Source organism: Phalacrocorax carbo, chromosome 2 (assembly GCF_963921805.1).
Source record: "Phalacrocorax carbo chromosome 2, bPhaCar2.1, whole genome shotgun sequence".
Lineage (NCBI taxonomy): Eukaryota > Metazoa > Chordata > Aves > Suliformes > Phalacrocoracidae > Phalacrocorax > Phalacrocorax carbo.
This window is the reverse complement of record NC_087514.1, coordinates 113,212,909-113,237,497: the sequence shown is the minus strand read 5'-3', so window position 1 is coordinate 113,237,497 and position 24,589 is coordinate 113,212,909. Positions and strand designations below refer to the sequence as shown.

Sequence of the window (24,589 nt, the reverse complement as noted above, 5' to 3'; positions counted from 1 at the left end):
TCTCTTACTAGCAGTACTTCAGTATGTGAAGTCAAGGAAAATAACCCATGCAACTGCATTTGTTTGTGAGTTAACATGGAAAAGTGAAATAGACACCTTTGAATAGAAAGAAAAGTCATTGCAGCATCAGAAAAAAAAAAAAAAAGACCAACATGGTGCACAGTAAATACTGTGCTTGAAGCTAAATGTCAAGAATTTTAGCAAGCTTCTGTGGTGAGAGTACCAATATAAATGGATGCTAAAGAAAGTTTACTACAGTTTATATTAGGGAATCAAAATACTTCTGTATGTTAGATGACAGGACACATTATTAAATATCATTTGTAATATATCAAGAACATAGTTCTTGACTCCGTTTTGGAGCAGAATGTTTTGTCCCAAAAAAAACATCTACTCCCTATTAAAATGAAATTGTAGCATGTTACTGTATCATTAGAACAGGGGAGATGCATGCACCGTCCAGAGATTATCATATGCAACAAAAGACTGGAACTACATTCAAGACCCCTTGATGTTTCAGTTTATTCATGCTGTATTTCTGTTTTATGATTCTTTAATATTATACAACCATTATTTTGGTTTATTCATGTCTATACTTATGACTGACACCTGCAAACAATTTAACAAAGTTATTAGGGAATTTTATTATTTTTCCTATGGGAAAACTGCATATTTTACAAAGGAAAGAATGTGTTATTTATTTTGGGGAAGGCGAAACACAGAACCTCATGTTGTTAAAGAAACTGTGCATAAATCCTTTAATATCGTAAGTATGTGGAATAAAAAGGATAACTGTTACTGAATTAAAAAAAAAAAAAACAAAGCCATTTAGAAAATGTTTTATCACTGCCTTTAAATTATATCTGTTTCAGCATAAGATCTTTGTTGTTGCTATTGTTGCTTCTGTTCCTTGCCTGCCCTGCAGAGACAAAACAGCAAAGAATGAGCTTGGTTATTTCTTTCTAGGAAGCAGCATTGACAACAAATTTCAAAATACATGGGCAGTGTATTAATGCGAACTTCGTGTTAAGTCTAACCTTGAATGAAAAGCAGTGGCAGTAGAAAATATGGCTGTTGCATTTTCACTACTGGTGATGGCTAACAACTAGAGAAGAAGGTACTTGGACTCTCGGATGGCAGTCTGAGCTTACAGGAGTATTTCTTATTAAAAAATTATTCATATAATGTATGCAATACAGAAACTAGCAAGGAACAAAACTGTATGCAGGAAACATGCACACCCTATTTTTATGATCAAGTTTCTGAGCTGAAGAATACTTTAAAACAAATGAGATTAGATCCCACATAGAGGTACTTAACTGTCTTGTGCTTTACCTGTTGCTCACAGGCAAATACAAAGAATGGTACCAAAACAGATAAATAACTGTGTGTGACCAGGGGTTTCTACGTAGCTGTTAAAAAACAAACAAAAGTTGTAAGATAAGATCCCTATGACAAGAGCAGGTCCAGGTGTACTCCAAGCTAGGGTCCTAGCTCATCAGAAACGAAGCCAATAAAGCATTTAACTATTGCAAATGTTAAAAAAAATATCTTACCACCACTATTTTGACAAACTGTTGTGTGGACATTTTATACAGATGAGAGAGCTTAGAATCACTTCCCACCAGGGTAAGAGTCCTCTCCTGTGGGGACTGAAACTTTCTCTGTGCTGGTTGGAAGCTCTTTTAGGAGGGCACACAGTTAGCTCTGCATCATCCAGGGTTCACAATTCTGCCTTGACACCTAAACTCACTGAAATTTGTGAGGAATTACACACTTAACAGGAATAGGAATTCGAATATTTATTGATTTTAGCTGCTTCCCCCCTGACCCCGCCACGGGGGTCATTTTGACAAAAAGTTACAGATTCCCAAAAGCTGACAACATGCTGCACGAGACCTCAGTCATGCATTTCATATGCTTCTTAGCAACTATAGTACAGCCTCTCAACTCTGTTCCCATACTTCTTTGAGACACCACAGAAAACTTGTATTGAATAATATTTTACATCTCACTCACCACCCTAGGACAGGTGTTGGGGAAGGGAGGAAATATGTCCTATATAGTTAAAATGAATTAAGATAGACTTCAGGTGAGTAACCCCTATCTATCCTTGCGTATGCTGTGATAAGTGGGTCTTCGGAAGAATAGCTGAAATGCCAGATTAAATTTACCTTTTTGGAGTGCAAATCTCCTCTGGAATTACTGGTGGTGGAAAGCTGAAACACAGAGGAAAGATAACGAGGAGGAGAAACACCCTTAGAGCATTTCTATTTCTTAACTTTCCAATATTCTGCTACCGAAGAGGATCTAGAGAAACAGTGTGATCACCAGTTGCTTATTCATTAAAATCCTTACTTTGTGGGGAGGTGGGAAAAGTTAAAAACACGGAAGAAATAATAGCAAAGATATCTTTAACCTTGCTGATTCAAGGAATGCAAAATACCAAAAGAATCCCTCTTTCTTTTATAAATTACACAGGTCTTGTCTTTGAGATATTTTGGAACACCCAAGAGCTCTCTGGGGTCAAAATAATGGTCTGCATTCAGAGTTAGATGCATCCCTATTCCCATAATAAACCACAGAGTAACTTGCATTTACACTATGCAGCAGTTGTAAGGATGAGTAATTCTGCATCACTTCTCTAGTTGCTCCCTTCAGTGACAACTAAACACCTGCAAAGTGAAAAAGCACCAAATTATCACATTTTCTCCTTGACCTGTGCCATGCCCATGGGACTGGCCCTTGCACTGAAGCATTACTATTATAGTGGTCTTAATCTTCTCATTAGTGGTAGGCAGGAGCTAGCTGCATTTTGAGATGGGAACAGCAAAAACACACTTGCAGCAAAGGCTTGTTCAGAGAGGTTTTGGCTGCCCGTGAACTTCAGATGGAGGAGACTGAAGGGAATTGCCTGTGGGCTGGGAGAGCGCCAGCCATAGAGCAAGGGCTGGACACTGGGGGACAAAAAGAGACATCACTCTGTAACCTGCTACAGGTCAATGGAGGAAACTGGACAGAAAGAGCCCTTAAAGCAGGCTCTTGGGATCTCCTAAAACAGGTATCAGATTTTTAGAAACAATTTTAAAATTTCTAAGCAGGATTTACCTTTTAAAGCTGTTACTGAGAAGTAAGTGCCTTTTCATTTTAATTTTTTTTTTAACTCAGAAAGCACATATTTTCTGTTACATTAACCTAATCTTGTGGCTGTTACATTATGTATGACAGGTAATGGACTTTCCTTGTTTGTCTTTAACTGGAATTTTGGAATAGGAATCCAATATTGAACAACTATCTTGTAAGGCTCAACCATCACCTCCTCTGCTTGGGTCAAAAGACTTGATGGGTCCTTTAAAACTGCTGAGGGATTTCAGACAGGAAGGGGCATTTGCTGCACTCCATGGAGGTTTTCAGAACTTCACTGGACAAGGAGAGAAAGAAACGGCTGCCATGGCTTTAGGGGAAAGCAAATCACCAAGAAAAGGGAAGTGTTACAGTAAAGGAGTCCTTCCTTCCCATGGAGAAGAAAAAAACCTCTCCCCAGACATGTGAGAGGCTTTAATGAGAAAACAAAAGTCAAAGATATTGAAAAATGGATGCAAAAGATTTGTCATGATCTAGACCTAAACCATTTCCAGAAAAAATTGGCAGTCAGAGTAGCCAGCTGAAAAGACTGTGTGTGCCTGTCAGTAATTATATGGCACCAAAGGTGAAGTTAGAGCTGCACAAGCCATAGAAAAGCTCATTTGTTCCTGAGAAAATCTGTAACCTAAAATTAGTGGTAGCCAGCACAATCCAGTGATATGGCATGCATATGTTATCTGTGATGTCCATAATGCAGTCACTCAAATATCTGATGGAAGGATTTTGAGTTGCTTTCACAAGAGCTTGAATGTTGCAGAGAAGGCAGCTGGAAAGAGAGCCAGCATAGCTATTGCCATAGGGAACTGCATGGGAGATGGGATGGAGAAGGTGCTATGGGAAAGACCCAGAGAGCAGCTGGGCGAGAGACACATGATAAGCCCAAGCAGAAAAAAAGAAGCACCTACACTGAAGCACAATCAAAAGCATTTCAGCCTCTGCACTTGTTGATAATGAATAAGGGGAAGTTGCGTGATACTTGTGCTGTTCAGAAATGACTCGAAGCAAAGCAGCTCTTTGCAGGCTGAATCTGAGTGGCAGCTAGTCAGCACGGGGAACTGCAAGCCTCATTGTAACACAGCCACTGCATCCAATGCTCTCATGGCAGTCTCACAAGGTACAGTTCCGCACAACTTTCTGCTTGTCAAACTTAAAAATAACACTGATTGATCAATACGAACACAATGCACATCTGCAGTTGCTTGTAAGCAACCTGCTGACTCAAGTGGAAACATTCAGTTGCAGTGGCACATGGACGTCCACATCCACACGTGACTTTTGGGAGGCAATAACTAGAAGTGCTCTATCTACCTCCTTGCCCTGGGGCTCAGCTGTCACAGGCATTTCTGCTTTGGCTTCATCTCAGGGTCTCTTGATAGAAATGACCAATATGGTGCCCTCACTACTCTGGCGTTTCGAGGAACTGCCATGTATTTTTCCACAGGAGACCCACAGTTGGTGGGAATGGAAGCTTCATGCAGCTGGAGGGCTACCTTGTACGCTATCCTCATCATCTGCAGCTACAGCCTCCCGGTGTAGATGCACACAACATCACTCCTTGGAGAAATGACAATACCCAGGTGGTCAAATCAAACCAAGCATCTGTTTTTCTGATCTTTATTCTTTCCATATCTCTACATCTCCACTGAGCCTGACATCAGTGTCTAACCGTGCAGAGATTGTGCTCTGCAGCCGTCAGTTGAACAAAATGTCAGCAGGTGATGATTCATGCTTCATTGGTGCTGTGCTATAATTTAACAGCAGTATATACAAATTAGGTCTGCCTCCACTGTCTTTTTTTAAGAGAGGCAATATTATTTTGATGCTATTTTCCAGCAACCTCCTTGCTAGTGGTTAAGGGAGACTAGCAGTTACTGGTAAAAATCTTTACTTGAAATTAAGAAATGGTTCATGCTTATGATAATTCATTTATGGAAGTTACCGTGCCAGATATAAAATGTATAAGGAATCGACTCAAAATGAACACGTATCTAGCTATGACATCTTCTAGTAAGAACATCTTGGGAAAAAGAGAATGTCAGATTAGGAGAAATACCCAGTTTTCCCCTTCTGAGATAAATGTATGACTATTTTGTTCCATGCAGATGTGCATCTACTTTGCTTCCCCCCCCCGTCACTAGGTTCAGCAATTTTCCTTAAATTAGGCCACATTTCTGGCCTCATCAACAACTTCCAACATTTATTTTTTTCTTAGGTCAGTACAAAAGAACTCTGTTATATCATTTACATATTTCAATTTCTATGTGACCTTCATTATACCACTTGAGTACAATAAGAGTCACATTCCCAGTACTTTTAAGCAAAACTCCATTTTGTACTGAGACATTTTTTGAAACTAGTAAGAGGAGCAGGGAAGATGCTGTTATGCCCAGTATGTTTTAATTGGTTTTGCTGGGTCTCCTCCCGATGGCGGCCAATTGCAACCCATGTAGGAACCAAGACCAGAGTTTTACAGAAAAGTATTTTGATAGTTTCTTTCGGGACTTTGCTTCATCACATTCTTTTCAAATGCTGAATATGACATATCCACAGCCACTATATGTCTCCCAGATTTGTATCATATTTTTAATTATAGCTGGGAGGGGGGGGAAGTCTTGTACCATTGCAGGGACATAGGGAGAAAAGAGGAGGAAAAGAATATGCCAAGCCAGGGGCGGGTGATTTTTCAGAGTCAGTTTCAGTAAAAGCTGATCCCTCACAAATAATGAGATGAAATGTTTTGCACCTGGTTACCTCTGGGAGATCAGCATCTACTGACACTGACTCCAGTTTTCACATCCACCTACTAAGCCCTAAACAGCATCTTCTGCTTCAGCATGCTGGTAATCCACATTGACCGACGGCAAGCTGCGAATCTCCCATTCAGATCACAGTATTGTAAGAGAGCAGTAACAACAGCCTGAGAAGCGACAGTGAACAATTCAGTCTCAGAAATACTTTGACAACAAGCATAAACGTCTTTTGTTAAGTGTTTCAGCCACTCAAGCACTTGATTTACAATTACTCACCATACCTGGTTCTAAATATCTTACTCAAGGTTGTTGGATCAGGTAGTTAAGGAAGATGTTTAATTCCTCCACCACATGTGGTGTATATTTTAAGTCTCCATATTTGTCATTATTTACATAACAGTTCATGTAAAGCTGGAAAATATTAATAAATCTAGCCTTTTAGGACTACTCTCCAGATACAGAAGACAGCATTTTTCAAATATGAAAAAAAAAAAAACCCATAAAGCTAAAATAAACTTGTTCCTAAGGACTAAGAAAACCCCTAATGTCTTCGGAAATGCCGTTCCGTCTCTTTTTCAGCTTGTTACCAAAGAAGAGCAGATTTTGAATGATTAGCCCCAACGAGTGAATTGCCTGCTGGGGTTTATAACACTAAAACACGTTTCATTTATAAATGAAATGTTTTTTCAGCTTGCTGTCTCAAAGCAATCCCCATGCTCTGCTGTCTTATGAAATATCAAGCTTTAACATGTTGCTGATGCTTTATACATACTGACAGTCTTGTTTACTAAATACACGTATTGTCAATTGTGTTATCCCTAACCACATTATAATCTCTATTTACACCAATCTAATTGGTACTGCTGCTAAGCATTATCAGTATTAATAACAGCAAATAAAGCACAGAAAATACAGCAAATATTTCCTCAGCTGAAGGTCACACTCTCCATTGACCTCCTCCCCCCTTTATGTCACTGAATTTAGGGCAGCAAGAATAGAGAAGTGCAAGACAAGACTGAATTTGCAGCTGATTTCGTCCTGTGGCACTTCTCAATGTCCTGCCCTGCTTCAATCACAGGCAGCTTCATGCACAAAGGATTTACCCACAACCCCTTTGCAAACAAAGATCTACTCCGGTTTGACCTAGAGCCTATTGCAGTCAGAGAAGGCCCACCCCGACACTCTGTACCGAGCCTTTATTGTCCATCGCACTTTTATAATTATTAACCAGCAACAGTATCAGCTTAAGCTGTTTGAGTAGAAAACGCCTAGAACTGATTAGGTAGTAAGAGCCCTTTTCATTAAAAAAGTCACAGAAATAAGGCTCCCTGCTATACTTCATAGGATGTTTAAAAGAGACTACAGAAATGGTACCATTCTTTATTAAATGTTAAGTCGTTCTGAAAGAGTAGTTTCTAGGGGGACCCATTTAATTTCTAAACAGTCACACTGGGTTTCATCTCTTCTGAAATCCATGGGGAAAGAAGTGATAGAAATTGCATTTTAAAAAAAATCTGACAACAAGAGGGGAAAACATCTTGCAAGCACTGTACCCTCCCCAGGAAAAAAAAAGTAAAAAGGATGATTTAAACAAAAATTAAGGACAACTCACATTTGAATATTATATCTTTGGGCACAGAGCCAAATGCAGATGCATCTAGCCATGTTTTGGATTGAGGCCAAATTCTCTCAGTCCCAGTTGTTCAATTTTATAGCAAGTGAACAAAAGGGGGGGGTTGATATAATATGGTCGTTTGGTAACCAATGTTTGGGGGCTTGTTAAGGTCCAAGTGAGGGTGTTTATGTGAAAGGAGAACATAAAATTAACACTGTGTTCTTCAAACCAAAGGATGATCTGTGTCATGTAGCACTGTATTTTGTGATCATTTCCAATAGCAGCAGGGCAGCTCAGCGCAATGATTTACAAGCAAACACATTGTGTCAATCCACTGGGTTTCACTTCACGACCATCTTGAAAAAAATCAAATCTGGACACAATATGCAGTGACAAACCCAAATATACCGCAGCAATTGTGTATCTCTCCACAGGCAAACAAACACCTATAACAATGTTTTTATTCTTCTCTCATGGCATGGTTTAAAAAAAAAACAAACAACAAAAACCTTCAGCAAATTTCTATGTCTGGGAATATTAACATGCTAACATTGGGTTCTTGCTCCAAACTGCAATGCATTCACTGGGCCCATCTGACCTGACAGACGGGAAGGGAACCCGGTCTGGGATGAAGCAGAAGAGGCGATTACCAGCAACACAAGGGACATGCACCCTCCCTCTCCCCTCCAGCCACACTAATGCATTACATGGTGTGGAGGATCACTGAGTGGGGAAGTGACAGCTGCAGAGGCAGCACCAGCCACCACGGACTCATGAGATATTAGCAGGTACGTTAAGGCTGATCCTGTCGGCATTCATTTCCTGGCTGTCCTCTCTGCAATGTGAAACTCTCCCTGGAAGGGTTTTGGGGCAGCAGAGGGGGAGCTGTATGTTCTGGCAGGTACCTAAAGTGACTGGGACCAATTGAGGTGACAAAGGGCCTCTCTGCCACTGGCCCAGACCTCCATCACTGTGACAGTTTGGGGTGGCTGCTCCTTCCTAAGGTGAAAAAGAAACCCTCCTTCTCAATGCCTACTGGGAAACTAGTGAGAAGCTCAGTTAAGTGAGCAATTAATGATTAATAATTCTGGGGATTTATAGCTGCAGGGAGGTAGAATAGCTGGCCAGAAGGAGAATGAAGAGTCTTTTTGATGTCTGGGATATTTACAGTGACCAAAAAAAAGCCTCTACAGGGGAAAACGCAGAGTTCCAACTTCCACTGTTGCCTTTGGGCCAACTGGAGAAGCAACGTGACAGCCAGAGAGTAAGGATGGGCATTGGAGCATGAACGGAAGCAAGACCACCCCATCACCCAGGGCTGTCTTTGACTCCAAATTACTCTTCTGCAGAGGAGGGGAAGGGCAAGGCCAGCCCATCCATTGCTGTCGTGGCTGGCCCCGCTGGCTCAGTAATGCCTGCAACACATCCCCACTCACAGGCAGACAGCAATAGGTCTTGGAGGACCATTTTGAGTGCTCTCCAGGCTGTTCTTGGGCACAATTCTCTAAGCCTAAATTCAGCTTGAGTGCAGGCGGCTGCCTCACAGTTGAAGTCAATGAAGTTGCACCCACCTACACCGGATCTGAATTGACTCTATTCATAGATATGTACAGGGTAGGATATTCAAATTCTGTGGTTGCCAAAACTAGACATCTGTGTCAAAGCATTTGACAAGTGCACTGATATATGTCAGCAAATTGCCTGAGGTACTTGCTAAAAAACTACAGTAACTTTCTCATCCTGAAATACTTCATCTGCACAATGATTAGAAAATGGCTATAAAGGCAAAATGCTAATAACTCCTGCTGGAGAATTTAACTGTATGCTCATATTGAAGAAATGAGACTGTAACTTAAGTTTTGTGTTATGTTCAAAAGAAAAAAAAAATAAGGTTCAAGTACAGGACCTACAAAAGCAGCTCTACATGCCAAGGATCTCACTGAGACCTGATGGTAAAAAAAAAATACTTCTGCAACTTACCAACTCAGCCTGTAACTACCGCAGGAAATTCAAGGCTATCACAATCATCAATTCCAGTGAGAAACCTCTGTGCAAAGTAACACTGATGGATCAAGTGCCCTGTCCTGTTCTCTGGCTAATAAATGAGTTGTGCACCAGATTGGTGCTTGAGGAATCCATATGCTGACATTCTGCCGCGCTCGCCTCAGCCTGGGCTGTGCTGCTTGTTGCTGGCATATCTGGACACCACATTTGAACGAGAAAAAAAAAGCCAAACAAAAAGAAAAAAAATCCCATTCTGTCTCCTTTTATTATCAAGGGAGCTTAGAGTTTCAAAGGTGTGGAAAGGGCCATGAGAAAATTCTGTGGAAAGGAATACCCAAGACAGAAAGACACCACTTCTGTTTTTCAGGGGAGGAGGGGTATAATTTGGACTCCAGCAAGACACGATATATATGTTCTGTTTTGAAACGAAGATGGTTTTTACTCATACATCAATAAATGCAAGCTGTTAGAGAATACCAAAACAGCTCATCCAGGTCTTCTGTCATTAGGATTTGTATTATAATATATGTTTTATTTTTCCTCTGGCAAAAAACCCTAACTTGGAATTGCTACAAGACCACAGTTCTGGGCTTTTCTTATGCCTTCACTGATTAAACATACAAGAAAACAAAACAAAACAAAAAACCACAAAAATAACCCAGCAGATATTTTGAACCCAGCCTAAATAATTAAACAAATTATGTAAAAATAAAAATAAAATTATAGTCACGGTGAATAATTAGAACAAAAGCATATCTCATAAAACAATGGAAATAAGGTAGTTCTCCAAAACCAAGCACAAACAAAAGGCAGTTTTCCTAAGAATATGAACCCAGCTGGAAAAATTTAGTTAGAAAGTCCTTAACAACCCTGAGTAGCAGAGCAAATTACCCCAGTACACTGCAGTTGTGGCATGGCTGTATCCATTCTGAATAATGGATAGTATCTCTTCACAGCACTGACATCAGTTTTAGAGCTGCACTGCACAGGATAGCTGTGTTTCCGAATTTACTGTAGCTTAAGCTGTGTTACTCTGATAGCTGAAAGATTTAGTTCAGTAATTTTATGCAATGGGCAAATAGGCAGATACAGTATAATTTAACATTTATGAATTGCCAATCTCATATAAATACTGTAAGGACTGCTGCGATTATCAAATTATCTAAAGAAAGTAAATTGCAATTTGGGATGCTGCTTATTTGTTAAAGTGATTTATAAATGAACATAAGCACATTGACTTAAAGAGTCTAACCCAGTGACTCAACAAAAAAGTTACTCTCCCTAGTACAGGTGTTTTCATAACTGTGATACATTAGGAAATTTCACTGTGTTTCATGGACCTCAAATTCACCCTTCCTCTTGAAAACAAACTTTTGAGATTTTTGATGGAGAAGTGCCTAGAAGCCCTCTCTGGAGTTGGAGGTAAAATGCAATCATCAGTTGCATATATATATATGTATATAAGCCACATTATATTTTTATATGTGTGTGTGTGTTTGTGTACACATATATATATAAAAGCTATAAACAATTTGGCTGGCTCACGTTTGGAGTTTCGCTGAAGTTTAGCACAACCTGAATTCAGCACCCTAGTATTTCTTATTTGGTCCACTAAAACCACTCTTATCGAAGAGGTTACACTCACTACAAGGTAAAGAAAGGTTTTAATTACCTTCCTTTCTCTTGCTTACAGGCAAGAGCACCTCCTCTTCCCCCATCCTATTGCAAGGCTGCTCAGAAGCACTTGAGCAGGCAGCAAATCTAGGACACCAGAGCAGAGGTGCAGGCAGAGTCAGCCCTAGTTAACTCACAGGAAGGGAAGTTTCTGCATATGAAAGGATTTGTGTGAGGAGAAACCACTTGTTCCCTGAAATTCAATGTTCATTTCTTAAATATTGGATCAAGCCCACAATTTGGAATGCGTCAACAAGCAGAAAAGCTCAAAATTTCTTTGAGCCACAAACAAAAAGAAATATATACACTAAGGAAACATGAAAATGCCAAATGTATACAATAAGGTGGAATGTATTTAATGTAATAAAGAATGTATATAAATATACATAAATAATTGCATTTCCTATGTTGGCAGAAATACTTTATCTACAGGGACAAGCTAAGAATTTCAGGGGAACACACTTACACATTTTCATCTATTGTTTAGTTATGTAAAAGCTTTTTCTGGAGAACCAAACGCAGGGATCCATATATCTCATTTTGACATAATCCTAGAAAAAGAGCAGTAAAAATCTGACAATTTAGCAAAAAGTAATTGTGTGTGGGTTTTCCCTTTGCTTTTTCTTTCATACACAGACTGCTGGGGAAAATTTATGCTGGGGAAGCTAGGGTCAAAGACTTGTCTTAGTGTCAAAGATGATAAACTCTGTGATGGTACTATGCCTTTGTGCAAAAGCATTTCAAGCCCATGCAGAGATTAACTTTGTCCATTGAGAAAAAATAATCTTTCAGCCTTATATACAAATTTGTTCTCCGTTGCTGACCTATGCTAAGTACTTACCACATAGAGCCCCTCATGAGGGCTGAGTCCTTAGCATTGTGAAAATAGAGTATTGGTGAAAATGTGGTCACAGCCATCCACTAGATTTCTTAAAATTCTAAGCTAGACTCCCGTCCATTAGCAGACACACTAATTTATGTAATGAAATGTTGCAACAACTTACTTACCAAGAAAAGCCTGTCAACATTTTCCCAACAAAACTCTTCCAACAGAAAAACTGGCTTTCTGACTGAAATGAAATTTTTACAAGAAGTATATACTTTCTAAGGAAATTTTGCCTGCTTGTTGAAAAAATAAAAACGTGAAAAGTTTTTGAAGCCCATTCTCTGAGAAGTTCTAGTCACAGGCATAAACTTAGCTTCTTTTCACACATCTTGACAATGTTTAGATCTGTTGACAGTGTTGTTATCAAGAAATGCCGAGGGGACACGGACAGAAATCTGTTTCATGTAGCTCATTTAAGTTAATACCTTCTCCTACCGTTTGCTATCCCAGCACAGCCAGTATGTCCAGAAATAGATGGAAACAACCGTGTGCAAAGGGTGGCTGGTGATAAATCCATCAAAATTAAAATTCAAGGTTCGAAAACCTTGACAACAGGAGGGATCCAGATTTGAATCTGACAGCAGAATGAAAAGAGCAAAATTCTTATAGTAAGTAGTTCCATGGTGATCTTGGGGATTTAATCCTAGAAAGCTCCATCACAACTGAGTGCAGATTGCCCCTGCTCTCCTAGGGGACTAAGGCTTACTGTCACCTTTTGAGAATCATTCCTGTTAGGCTTGTGACACCCTGCTCCTGCAGCTTGAAGCCAAGAAGAGCATTAGAATACCTGTGTACAGAGGATCAGGCTTCACCCGTGCTGAAACCTGGAAATTGATTTTGGCCTTTTCTATTCAAGGTCTAAACAATCTCTAAATTTTTTTGTTAAGAACTCAGATTTAGAGTAACTCTATCTCTGATTTAATCAGCAAATACCTACCCACTTTATGCTAACAGAATGGTGCCTCAAATAGCTCATTTTTCGTTAAATTTGCCAGTTAGCTAATATCATAATAGTATGTTTTATTTTGTTTATAAAAATATAACAACAACAACAAAAACCCCACAAAAAATCACCACCACCAAAAAAAGGTTCACCTTGTTCCAAGTCTTCCATGCTAGATGACCCTTCTGAGACTTACTTGTCTGGACATTTTAGGCAAACACCCCCTATAACGCCAAAGCCCAGGTGCCTGGAGAGGAGGCAGGGCCCCTTTGCCCATGGAGACAGGCAGTATCAAGTGTACTAGCCACAAAACAAAAACAGATGATCTCAGGCCCTGAAGTCTTATCCTCTTCTTTTCAACCTCTTATCATCTCTCCTCTCAGCTCTTGCTCTATCAGGTGTGTCAATAACCCAATCAAGTTGCACAGCTTTGGGACTAATTGAGTTCTCAGGATCCCCTTAACTTTTTCACCGCCACCATGTTGTTAGCTCTGCACAGATGAGGTTTAGTATTACAAGAGCTCCAGTGGGTCTAAACGCAGAGCTGTTATAACAGTCTCCTTGCTGGAGATTTAAATGATTTCCTTAGAAATAAAAGGATAATGACTGAGCACCTTGAATGCAAGGGGTTAAGAATTTAGAATAGATTTGCTCTTCACTGGGTCATCTGGTGTGGTGAGTGCCTAGCATCAACACGATGCCTTTGCTGTTCAAATACATTTTAGTGTTGTGTCTTGCTGGTGGTTTCCTGAATATGAGTGCTCGGTCAAAAGTGACAGAAACATATTTAAGTAAGGGCTGGCCAACACACACAGATGCCAGAAAGAAATATTAGAAGTCAACACTGAAAAATGAAGTTGTGTTAAACCTTTCCAAGAAAACTCTACAAATATTCATGAGTCATGTGGCTTCTCAAACATCGCTTCAGCCAGTGCTGTCCTAAAGTTGTGGGTTACCAAAGAAGAAAACACAAGGCCATGTGTAGTGAAAGGCAATTGAGGGCTTTACCTGTCACCTGTATATGTCTCTTTGTTGAGTTTATTTTGCCTTGCATTTTGCTAATACCTGTATATGTAAATTCAGCAGGGAGAAAACTCATGTCCTCATGGGGCAAAGGTGTACCCTCCACTGTTTCTGGAAGGTACCCTGTGGGTAGAACCTGGAGGTGGGATTCATGTACCCAAAAGGAGTTTCTTCAATGTGGGTGTGTTATTCCATATTTTGAAGGAGGACGGGTTACACCCTTTCCTGACAAAGGCATTGCGTATTTTGGCTGTGAGCAGCATCAGTTCTTCAAAACGTTCCTTCTCATCATCCAGCAGACTCATATATTTGATATTTTCAGTACAATCTCTTTGAGCAAGCCCTGAAACCGCATGTGAGTAAATATATTAAGCCCCAGGAATGCAGATAGGGAAGTGAAGACATCAGTTCTGTGATTTTTTATATCTGCACTCCTGTCAGCATGAATGCTGAAATCTCTGGAGGGAAAAGTCTGGAGTATTTCACCATCATTGCCAACAAGGTATCAGTAAACTCCATTATGAACCCTCTGGGGGCACAGCAAATGAACAAAAATGTATGTTAGCCTTGGCTATGTTTTCTATTGTTAGATGAATGAATTAAATCAAACGTGTCTGATCTGAGGGACCACTTGGGTTTTAAAGTTTGAAGGGATGATAAATGAAGTGTAGTCTTCCTTTCTCTCTTCTCAGAGCCTGTGAAGAGCCCAGTGGCCTGCTGAGAGAAGGGAGGCAAAGGGAGAGACAAGGAATGGGCTAACACTGGGTTTGCAGTGTCTTCTGCCTGGGTGTCTGTGATAAAAGCTGTATCATATGTATCATCTCTGAGAAGTCTGCATATTGTTTGGTGGCAGGTAATTTTGCATTCATACTAATGTCTTTAGTGGGGATAAATAATATGATGTTCTTCAATCAACTATATCAAGTAATTTCCAAGCCTTAATGTCCACACTTATAAATACATATACACATAAGACTGGTCTGACTCAGGCACCCTAGCTGTGTTCTTTCACCGAATATCCCTATGAAAGAGCCTCTCTCTTTGCTCACTTGCAGATGGAGTGTATGGAGACCGTCTTCCTAACTGTGTCAGTAGGCTAAGGTCCCTAACTGCAATTTCTCATATATTTTCTTCTATCACCTACTGCTTTTGAATGCAATTGGCTTTATCAATGGCTTGTTTGGAAAGACAAACTTCTGCAATGTCTGAAGGGGAGCCTGCCCCATATGCCAGTACTCAAGGACAGCTGCTAGGATCCCCAATTCTCCAGGGAGACAAGTAACAGAGGTAGCTGAAGACAGCAAGGTCTAATGAGTCTGAAACTGGTTGGGAATGCAGGAAGCCTGGATTTTATTCCAAATCTGTTACTGAGTGTTGTGTGACTGACCTTAGGCAATTTTTTTTTTACCCTCTCATTAGCTCTTTTTCTCTCCCACTCATTTTCTATCTTATCTGTTCATGGTAGAAACTCCTTGAGATAGGAGCTGCCACACTTTACATACAGAAAACCAGGAGAGCTAAGCTTGCCATTGCACAGTTAAATCATGAATACAGCACTTCAGTTCCTTGGTGTGTGCATGTAATCTTTAAACACTTTACAATTAGTCAAATCTGCTTTTACAGATGTGTAGACTGACACAGGACACTCAAGTGACTAACCTTAACTTCTGAGAATCGGTGGCAAACTATGGACTACAGCCTTGAAATCCTGGCTGCTAACCACTAGATACAGTCCTTGTTCTCTTTGTATGGAGTCTGCTAAGTTGGAATTACTCTATCCTTTCCAGTGATATACATCCAAAGTGCTCGATAAAAAAAATCCTCTAAACTTATATAACAAATGTACAAATGTATTTTAGCTCAGAAGTATTATGGATCCAGAGTTGTCTTTACATGTCACAATCACATTTTCTTACCCATGCTTTTACCATGTGTTGTAAGCATATGGCATGTTGGCAATGCATGACAAGAATGCACAAAGTATGGTGTCAAAAAAAAATCCTACCAAGAAGTTTGAGAAGCTGCCTACTACTCTATTTGCTCTTGAGTAAGTCAGGCATCTTCTAAAGCACCCATTTTCTTGTAACCTAAAGACTCTCTCTACTACTGCCAGAGGCTTTTATTTTTATACTAAATAGAAACTTGCAGCTCTGAAGGGGCTTGGTATTCTGGTCTCTTGCTGGCAATAGGTTAAGTTTAAATTGTCATTTTGTTTACCAGTGGAGAGTGTAGGCCATCTAATCTACCAGGCTCCCATGTGTTTTCCTCATGGGCACAGGAATCCTGATTTTGACTGACTGTGTGCAACACCAAAGCTCTGCTTCTACTATTCATTCACTGTCTAATACCTTCTATTTTCATTATTCAGTGGATGAAACAGACAAATAAGGTGTTACTTGGCCCATACTACTAAATGGAATAGTGCAAATGAAACTTCCCTGCCAGTGAAAGCTGAATGTGTAGTTCTCAGAACAGTCTGCAGCCCAGTTTTGACCCAGGCCAACCAGCACCACCTCAAACTATTCCTCAGCATGGTCCAAGTGTTAATAATACGGATGTAGGCTTCAATGAGCCAGATGGCCTTGGGGCCAGGGAATAGTCATGTCACCACTAGAGATAGAACCAATGTGAAATAGCTGGTGGCGTCTAATTTCAAATCTTAAGATTTAATCAAAGACTCTCGACAGACCCTGAGGCTCCGTATCTCTTGGTTAGTCAAAGTGACAGGTATGCAAAAAATCCAGCTTTAAAGACAGCCAGGGCTATTCCCTCTATGAAAGGCTACAACAAAGTCTAAGGCCTACTCCCTCCTCTTCTCAAGCTCCCCACCCTGCCATCCCAAATTATACCCTCAACCCCTACTCCAGATCTTGCTCCATTCTGTAGCAAAAAGCCCAACTCCTCAAGCTGACCCATAAATGCTCCCGCTCGGTGAGTTGATCCTGCTTCAAAATTTTTGACAGCAGTGGGAAGGCAACTGCAGTAAGAAGCAGCAGTAAGAAGCAGCCAGCAGTTGAGATGGTGCCACCTCACGCTAACACTTCCCAGCCAAATCCTGGGTAAATACTATTTAAAGCAATTGAGAAATGGGCCCTGAGCTGCAGAACCTGAAGGAAGGCTGCAGCCATCACATTTAAAAATTGCTTTCTAATGACATCAAAGTGGCTATTCATTATGTAGGAAAACTTCCTAATAAACATGCAGGACACTAGAAACAATATTTAAGGAGACCAAGGAATGTTTAGCTCATTTACTAGATCAAGTGAGTGATTTTGCTACTGAATGCCAAAATTTACTCTCAGGTAAGGGAATAGTAAAAAAAGTAAACTTCTTTTAGCTATCAAAATACTCGTCACCATGCTGGCAGGTATTAAGTAGACAGAACATGTCCAGCTAAAATCACTGAAAGACAGTGTGAAAAGAAGCAAGTTGAACTATGAGTTACAGTGTACTTTCAAACACTATGCTATAGCTAGTGGTAAGCAGTGTATCCTAGCAGCTCAGAGACAAGGAATCACAATTCATGGCACAAACCATTCACAGCTGCACACCAGAGAAGTTGTTGTCAGGATTATTTTAGTAAAAGTCAGATAAACAGCAAGACCTATGGCAAGGCGGCCTAGCACTGTCAAACCTATATCCTTGTAATTGTAAAATGGGCAATACTAAAAATACCAATAATAATAGTGATGTTGAATACTCATAGCCCTGCTCACCTTCAAGGTGCATTGTAGTAACTCTACCACAGCCCACAAATATAAGGACAAATGATATGCTTGTGATCAGTATAGCATCTGATCCATTTATGAAAACTGACCTGCATTGTCTATTTGACAGCAACTCAGGCCAAATCCAAATGGCCAGTCATACATTTATGGTACCCAATTTTCCTCACTATTATAAACTACACATTAGTTGTTAAGTAATTCCTCTTTAATAGAAAGGCAAATTTGGATAATCATGTGCATACGAAACAGAGCATCAACTGACACCATTTAGAAGATGTAAATTCACCCCTTTTTGTTCTCTCACACATGAGAAGGCATGACCTCTACTAGTCTCTCTTGCTTCCTAATAACTTATGCTACCTACTTTAGAAAACTCCAACATTATTCTACAAAACATGATATACTGGAGAAATGAAACTCTTAAAAAGTTAGTTTCTTTAAGTGAATAGGAAGGTGAACCCATTAGTAGTGATGAAGTGAAATTTTTTAATTAGCTAGAAAATAAAAGGAAAATCCTTTGGTAGACATAGGGCAGCAAAGGAATTAAGATTGAAAGAGATGATGGGCAAAACCCTTCTTTCAGATCCATGGGAGTCTATACTCCAATACTGTTTTCTCCCTTGTTGCCCCAAACTCTTCTGTTGACATCAGCGTGGGGAGAGGGAGCAGAGCATCAAAGAGGTCTCTGCTCTGCTTGGGGTGTCTCTCAGCAGCTCTTCTTCTTATCCTTTCTTCTTACCCTCACCTACCTCTTATGCCAGCCCTGCTTAAGAGAAGGCAGGTGGAAATGTTGCATAACTTGGACTCATAGTCGATTGTACTTTGTGGCCTCAGCTGTGGTAGATGTTGGTGGGTTTTACCCCATAGGGTATAAAATGAGCAGCTCTTTTTTCTCTTGGGTGGGTAAAAGAGAAGGAAAGCTGGAGTCTTGGGATTGTACTGTGCTGCTGGGGCAAGGGTTGGAGAAATCCTGAGCTCCAGCCCAGTCCCTGGGCTTGCTTTGGGGAGGTCTGCCAGCCTTAGTGTTGGAGCTGGGAATTTTGTTTCTCTGAATAGAAAATACATCGAACCTGCAGCTTAGGAACCATAAAAAAACCCACAGAACCCCATTCACAGTTGTGTTGAAGCCCATGAACATTCTCAGCTGGCAAAAGTGTTTTTTTTTTTTCCCTGAGAAGTCAAAACGCTTGCCTTAAAATTTCAATACAAAATGTTTTGATTGTTCTTTTAACTAGGATTTGAATTTCAAAGTAACCTAGCTTTTATATATTTTTTTTGAGAAGTGTTACAGAATCCCAAAATAAAAATGGTAAATTTTATATCAAAATAAACATTTGGCCGGTGTTTTTATTTCAGCCTAGTCATTGAAACTTCTATTTAGTGTAAGAAGGTAAAATTGATAATAAATACAATATTTAAAAGTGTTCCACTTAAACCATATGCTACAAATCCACATGATTAATTTAGCAAAATAAGAATTTTCATTAAAGCACTCAAAAAATAATCCCACCTTGCCCCAAAATGACCTTTTTGGTATCTTGTAATTCAGATTAGATTATTTCTTCAAGGAAAAGAAAATTATTTTTCCCCTTCATGATCACAGGACTGAGACAGGGTTGTTTCAATGCCTTAACAATCCAGAGCAATACATATATCTCTGTATCTTTGCCCTTTAAAGTTCCCCACTCTGATCCTTCCTCAGTTGTCTCTAGTGCTACTGCCTCAATTTGCAGAAATGCAAAAGCAGTGGTGTTCTGGAAGCCTTCAAATCGCCCATCTCCATGTAGCAATGCAATCCTAAAGGGCAATGACAAATGGACCAAGCAATTGTCTCTTGATGTGCAGTTTCCTTGAAGCCACCAAATCAGCAGAGCTGTTGCAAGCAAATTAAAATCAGTGGAAATATGGTTCTTGGCAGAATTAGTCGTATTATATAGGCTCCATTTAAGAGTTATAAAAACTGTTGACCAAGGCACATCTATAGCCTATAATAATCATCACAATTAGAAACAATAAATGTTAATAACTTTGCTTAATTACAGCCTAATTTCTTCAAACACACCTTAAACACAAGATCTGAATTAGCTTTATGTGAAAAGTTTTAAATTACTATTATGCTGTTAGGATCATTTGGAACAAAGGAAAGACTGATGCAGGTGTTAAATTTTGTAAATAACACAGTTTTTAACTAATTTTATCTGGCAAGCTAAATCATGGCTTTATATGAAAGTCTTTGGAAATTCATCCGATACTTGTAAAGGAAGAACTTAAAGTTTGGTGAGGATATGCTGCCCTATTCAAAGGTAGAAAAAGAGATTAATCTCTTTTCTATAAGCCAAACAATACCAAGCAGTAACTTTTAGGGAGTATCTCCCTGGTACTAAGTGTTATCTCTTTTATGGACTTGAATGGACCATAAATATCCTAGCAAAATAAGACATCTTAATTTTCAATGTTTTCTAACCCATTCTTGTTATACTTTGATGGAGGAATTCACCTGCATCAACCGAGTCAATGCAGCTTACATTTTTGAAAGAGGTCTTACCTTGATAACTTTATTGCTTTTATATAGATATACTTTAGGTGTTTAGGTCTAATGGCAGAATAACTCCAGCAGGAGAGTTGCAGAGATATCCTCTTCTCCTGCCTAAACAGTCTAAAACCAGTTGGTTGGAACACTTGCTTGGTTTATGATGGGCTTGAATCCCATCAGACTGAGAAGGGAATTATATTTGATTGTACCAGGTTGAGGACTCTGGTTTGCTGCATAAAGCCAAGCAGCATCATTATTTTAGAAGGAAATGGCCACAACAGCATTTCCCGAAACGTCCAATCCTCTTATATTCCTGAAGCACGCCCATAACATACCTTCTGGCTGAAGTCACTGAAGAAACTGAAATAGTGGAGTAGGGAGGCTTCTGGATCCTGGTTAACTGGAATAAGCTGGAAATCAGTATTGCCTTGCTCAGAGGTGTGGTGCAAGGTGTGAGACCACTTTGAGGCATGTGGGCACCTCAGAAGCGATGGAGGGCACACAGAGACTAACAGGTTTGGGAGTTTTGCATTGCAACTCTGGACTGAGGTCTCTACCTTCCATACCCATCCTGCTTTAGGCCCCCCCATTTTTTACCAGTGAACCTTTTAAACAGACATCAAGGAACATAATTTTACTGTGATTGTAGGTTCTGAGGAAAATAGCCGGTACAGTGCTGTTATGCAGCCTGAAACACATACACCACAGTGAGATTTACGTTGTCATTTGATACAAAATATTCAGACACCACTACTTACAAGTCAACCCAGTTACAGCAGTTTGCGTTTGCACCTGATATTAGTTGTAAGCATTGTAAGGTCTCAGTACTGCATGGTTGAAGTGTTTGATTTGAAACAAGGCAACAAAAAGGCTCGTAAATGGCCTAGCTGCATGTAAAAATGCTCATCCACATCTAAAAAGAAAATCATTATAAAATAATCATACTAGTCTAACACTAGGTAATCAGATTCTATTCGCAAATGATTGTAAAACTGGGGTAAAAAATGTAAATGGAGATGAAATGCAACAGTATTAACCAACTATGTTCTAGAGGCCTCCCTTCATTTACTTTTTTTTTTAATCTAAGGGGAAAAATAAGGTACTGCTGTTGGTACATTATTTCTGCTTAATGCACAAGATCAGTAATTAAATATATTTCTGCTGGTCTTGTGGCCATATGCCTGCAATATGTAAAAATATATTTGCTGCTTTTTTTTTTTTAATTCCTTTTGTTCCCAGTACTGACTGCCTGTCAGAGTGAACCCTCCAGATTCCTGTGTGCTGGTATCCATGGGCTCTTTCTTGCCAAGCTGCCAGTCTGGAGCGTCACACCTTACTGCCTTTAAAGATTGCCCTGCAGAGATAGAGGAAAATGGCAATTTTTACATGATGCAGTCTGGCGGCCCAGGAGATTTGAAGTCAGAACTGGTGCCAAGATTTACCCAGGAGAGCAAGCAGAGGCAAAACAGAGAACCTGGGCCAAAGGAAAAAAAAAAAAAAAAAAGAAAAAAAAAAGAAAAAAAAAGAAAGCAAAGGAAGAGGGGAGTGAAAGGGAGGAAAGCGTGGCAGAGTCAGAGCAGGTTTTCTGATAAAGGGCAGAACGCAGGGCTAAGCAATGGACACTACATGTTGTTTGCACGTGTTTATTAAGAGGGTCAGGGTCCTAAAGAAAGTCAAAGGGAAGAGGTCGGCTTTTTTTGCATGCCCCAAATTGTAGTAGATTGCAGAATGTAAATGAGACAATTATTACACCAATGCTCATCAAGCTGTGCTGGAAAGACTTCAATAGCCTGATGAATATGCATGCAAATTTGTTAATTAAGTTAATTATTCTGCTGAAAATTCATTTGTCTTCCAAGGACATTTTCCCAATGATTTTAACATGCTTGTGCCATTAGTCATGCTCCATGCTATTTAACATTACTTTTTGTCCACTTTTTCTTTTTTCCTTCCTTCCTTCTTGCTTTTCTGTTCTATTCAGATTTTTTTTCATAAAGCTTTAAAACCAGATGATTGGTTCTCTTAATTGACCCCTGCAATGCTCGAAGATGCTAACAGCCAGCTCTGTAGGAATCCCCTAAAACCAGATTTCATTCAAATACTTCCTTCATATATAAAAAGTCCCTAAAATGTCACCTAGGAAAGAGGGGGTGCCAGGGGGAGAGGAGGCAGGGGGGAGTGAACCTATCTGGCATCATTAGAGCTGGAGTCTGAATGAGTCCACGCAGTGATCAGGAGCGATAAATCTGTCCCTGCTGCAGGCTATTTCCTCAGTCGCAGCCTTGGTTTGGCACAGGGAGTTACCTTGCTCTGAAAGGTGTGATCTCCTCACACCTCCCTTCCCTCTGCCTGTACAGCTATACACAGAAACATATGCGTGCAAAGAGGAACAAGAACTGAGATACTTTTCTGTCACCATGAGGGCCAAAACCCGTTGCCATGGCAACAAAAGGGAATAGTGAGTTTAAAAATCATGTCTAAATGGCAAAATGAGATACTTTAAAGAAACAGAAGGATTTTTTTTCCATTCTGTGAAAGAGAACAGTATTGTTACAACTTTGCGTGATTACACTCTCAAAAAACCAGGACCTTTCTCTATCCATTCTTAAATCCCCATCCTTTGAAAATGTCTCAGAGTGCACAATGACTATTCTACTTTTCTAATATGCATTAGGCTTTTTCTGTAACTCCACAGAACATAGCTGCTGGTTCCTCTAAAGTTCACTTATTCTAGTGTTCACTTATTCTAGTATTCACTTACTCTATTCTGTTGCACATGAAAAATAAATTACTTGGTTTTTCTGCAAACAGGAAAAGTTCCAATATGACCATGGGATGCTTTCTGCCTTCCTACAGCAAGAAGGATACCAGGAAAAGCTTAACAGAGGAGGAATTATGAGGAAAGGAAAATTGCAGATAATGGAGTTTAAGAAAATTAATTGGCAAGATTTCTCTTTTGTGCAGTCCTTATACATTACACAGTCTGAATGGCACTGTAGTGTCACATAGATCGTAAACCAATTAGGATGATATTTTAAACCCTGTAATTTCTGTAATTCCATCTGCTTTAGATGGTTTAATTAGTGAAAGTTACAAAAGCCAAATATATTTGAATATTTTGAAATCAAGCCCAAAGGCAAGAAATAAGAGTTACCAAAAACACTTGATGTGCAAGTGGGCATATTGCATGAATATATGAAAAAGGGGAGGGGAAGGTTTTTTCTTTTAATTTTTTTTTTTTAATGGAATATATGTTAAACAGTATCAGTGGTGAAATCCCAATCACAAAGAAGACAGTGGCAAAATCACCATGGACTCCAAAAGGGTAAGAGTTCATCCCAAATGAAGACAGTCTTTAGTCCAGAGCTGTTTTTCTAGCAGGCGAATAGCTGTTTTCTTAATTATCTAGACCCCCTTCCCACTCCTTCTGAAATCAAATACAAACCCCTCAGTGGGGACCGTCACCAAGCCCTTCATTTGCAATATGTAGTTGGGGGGGCTCTACAATATTTTTGACTTTAAGATGGTGGAAGGAAAGACTGGTCAATGGATATAGCCCTTTCATTTCCAGAATATCTGTCCTGAAGCAATTGCCCCTACTGTTTTATACCTGTAACCTTTGCCCAGTGAACTGGTGAATACTTTGGTTAAAAACTACTTCTTACTTAGCTGGGTTATTAATACACAACATATCCCTGCTCTCATCTTTTTAAAGTCTACAGTGGACCTGATAGTGAGAAACTAAGTCCCATAATTTTCTGATGTGTTTCCAAATTGCTAACAGTAAACATCATAGCATGGAAAGCCACTGTGCTGGTTTCTTCACTCTTGCAAATAGTCCAGGACAAGTCCACGAGAAGGGCAATTTGCATGGAAGAGGGTTACGCAAACAACCCATGAAATCTCTTTAACATATTGGAAAGGGGAGTGATCGGTCTTTTTTAAAAGGAATTCATCAGAACGTTAAGAATGTCTAAAACCAATTAAATGATTAGTAGCACACCATGTTTGTTTAGCGATGGTATTTCTCCTGCACAGCAGCTGTGCATTATTATGGACCACGAATAGTTTCAGTCACCAGTGACTGACAGCAGCATACTGAAGACAGGGTGTATGCTATTGCAAAGTCTGTCACCCTCTGATTGAGCCACCGTAGGTGTCCAGGCTGTCCTTGCTCACTCTGAAATATTCCAAGGTAAAACTGTTACTCATAAAAAAGATGACTTGTCTTTCCACTTAACAGGAACACAATACTAGAAGTGAGCTATTAATTCATGGTACCTCCTACA

General features: G+C 39.7%; 1 long non-coding RNA gene across 1 annotated transcript in view; it reads right to left on the bottom strand.

The window, feature by feature from the left end:
• Positions 1 to 649: 649 nt before the first annotated feature.
• LOC135312025 (uncharacterized) overlaps positions 650 to 24,589 on the bottom strand; it is a 40,109-nt gene continuing 16,169 nt past the window's right edge. The window contains exons 4-5 of the long non-coding RNA XR_010371642.1: positions 2,175 to 2,219; positions 650 to 919 (exon numbers count right to left, since the gene is read on the bottom strand). This is a non-coding gene — a long non-coding RNA (uncharacterized LOC135312025). The remainder of the gene's footprint in view (positions 920 to 2,174; positions 2,220 to 24,589) is intronic.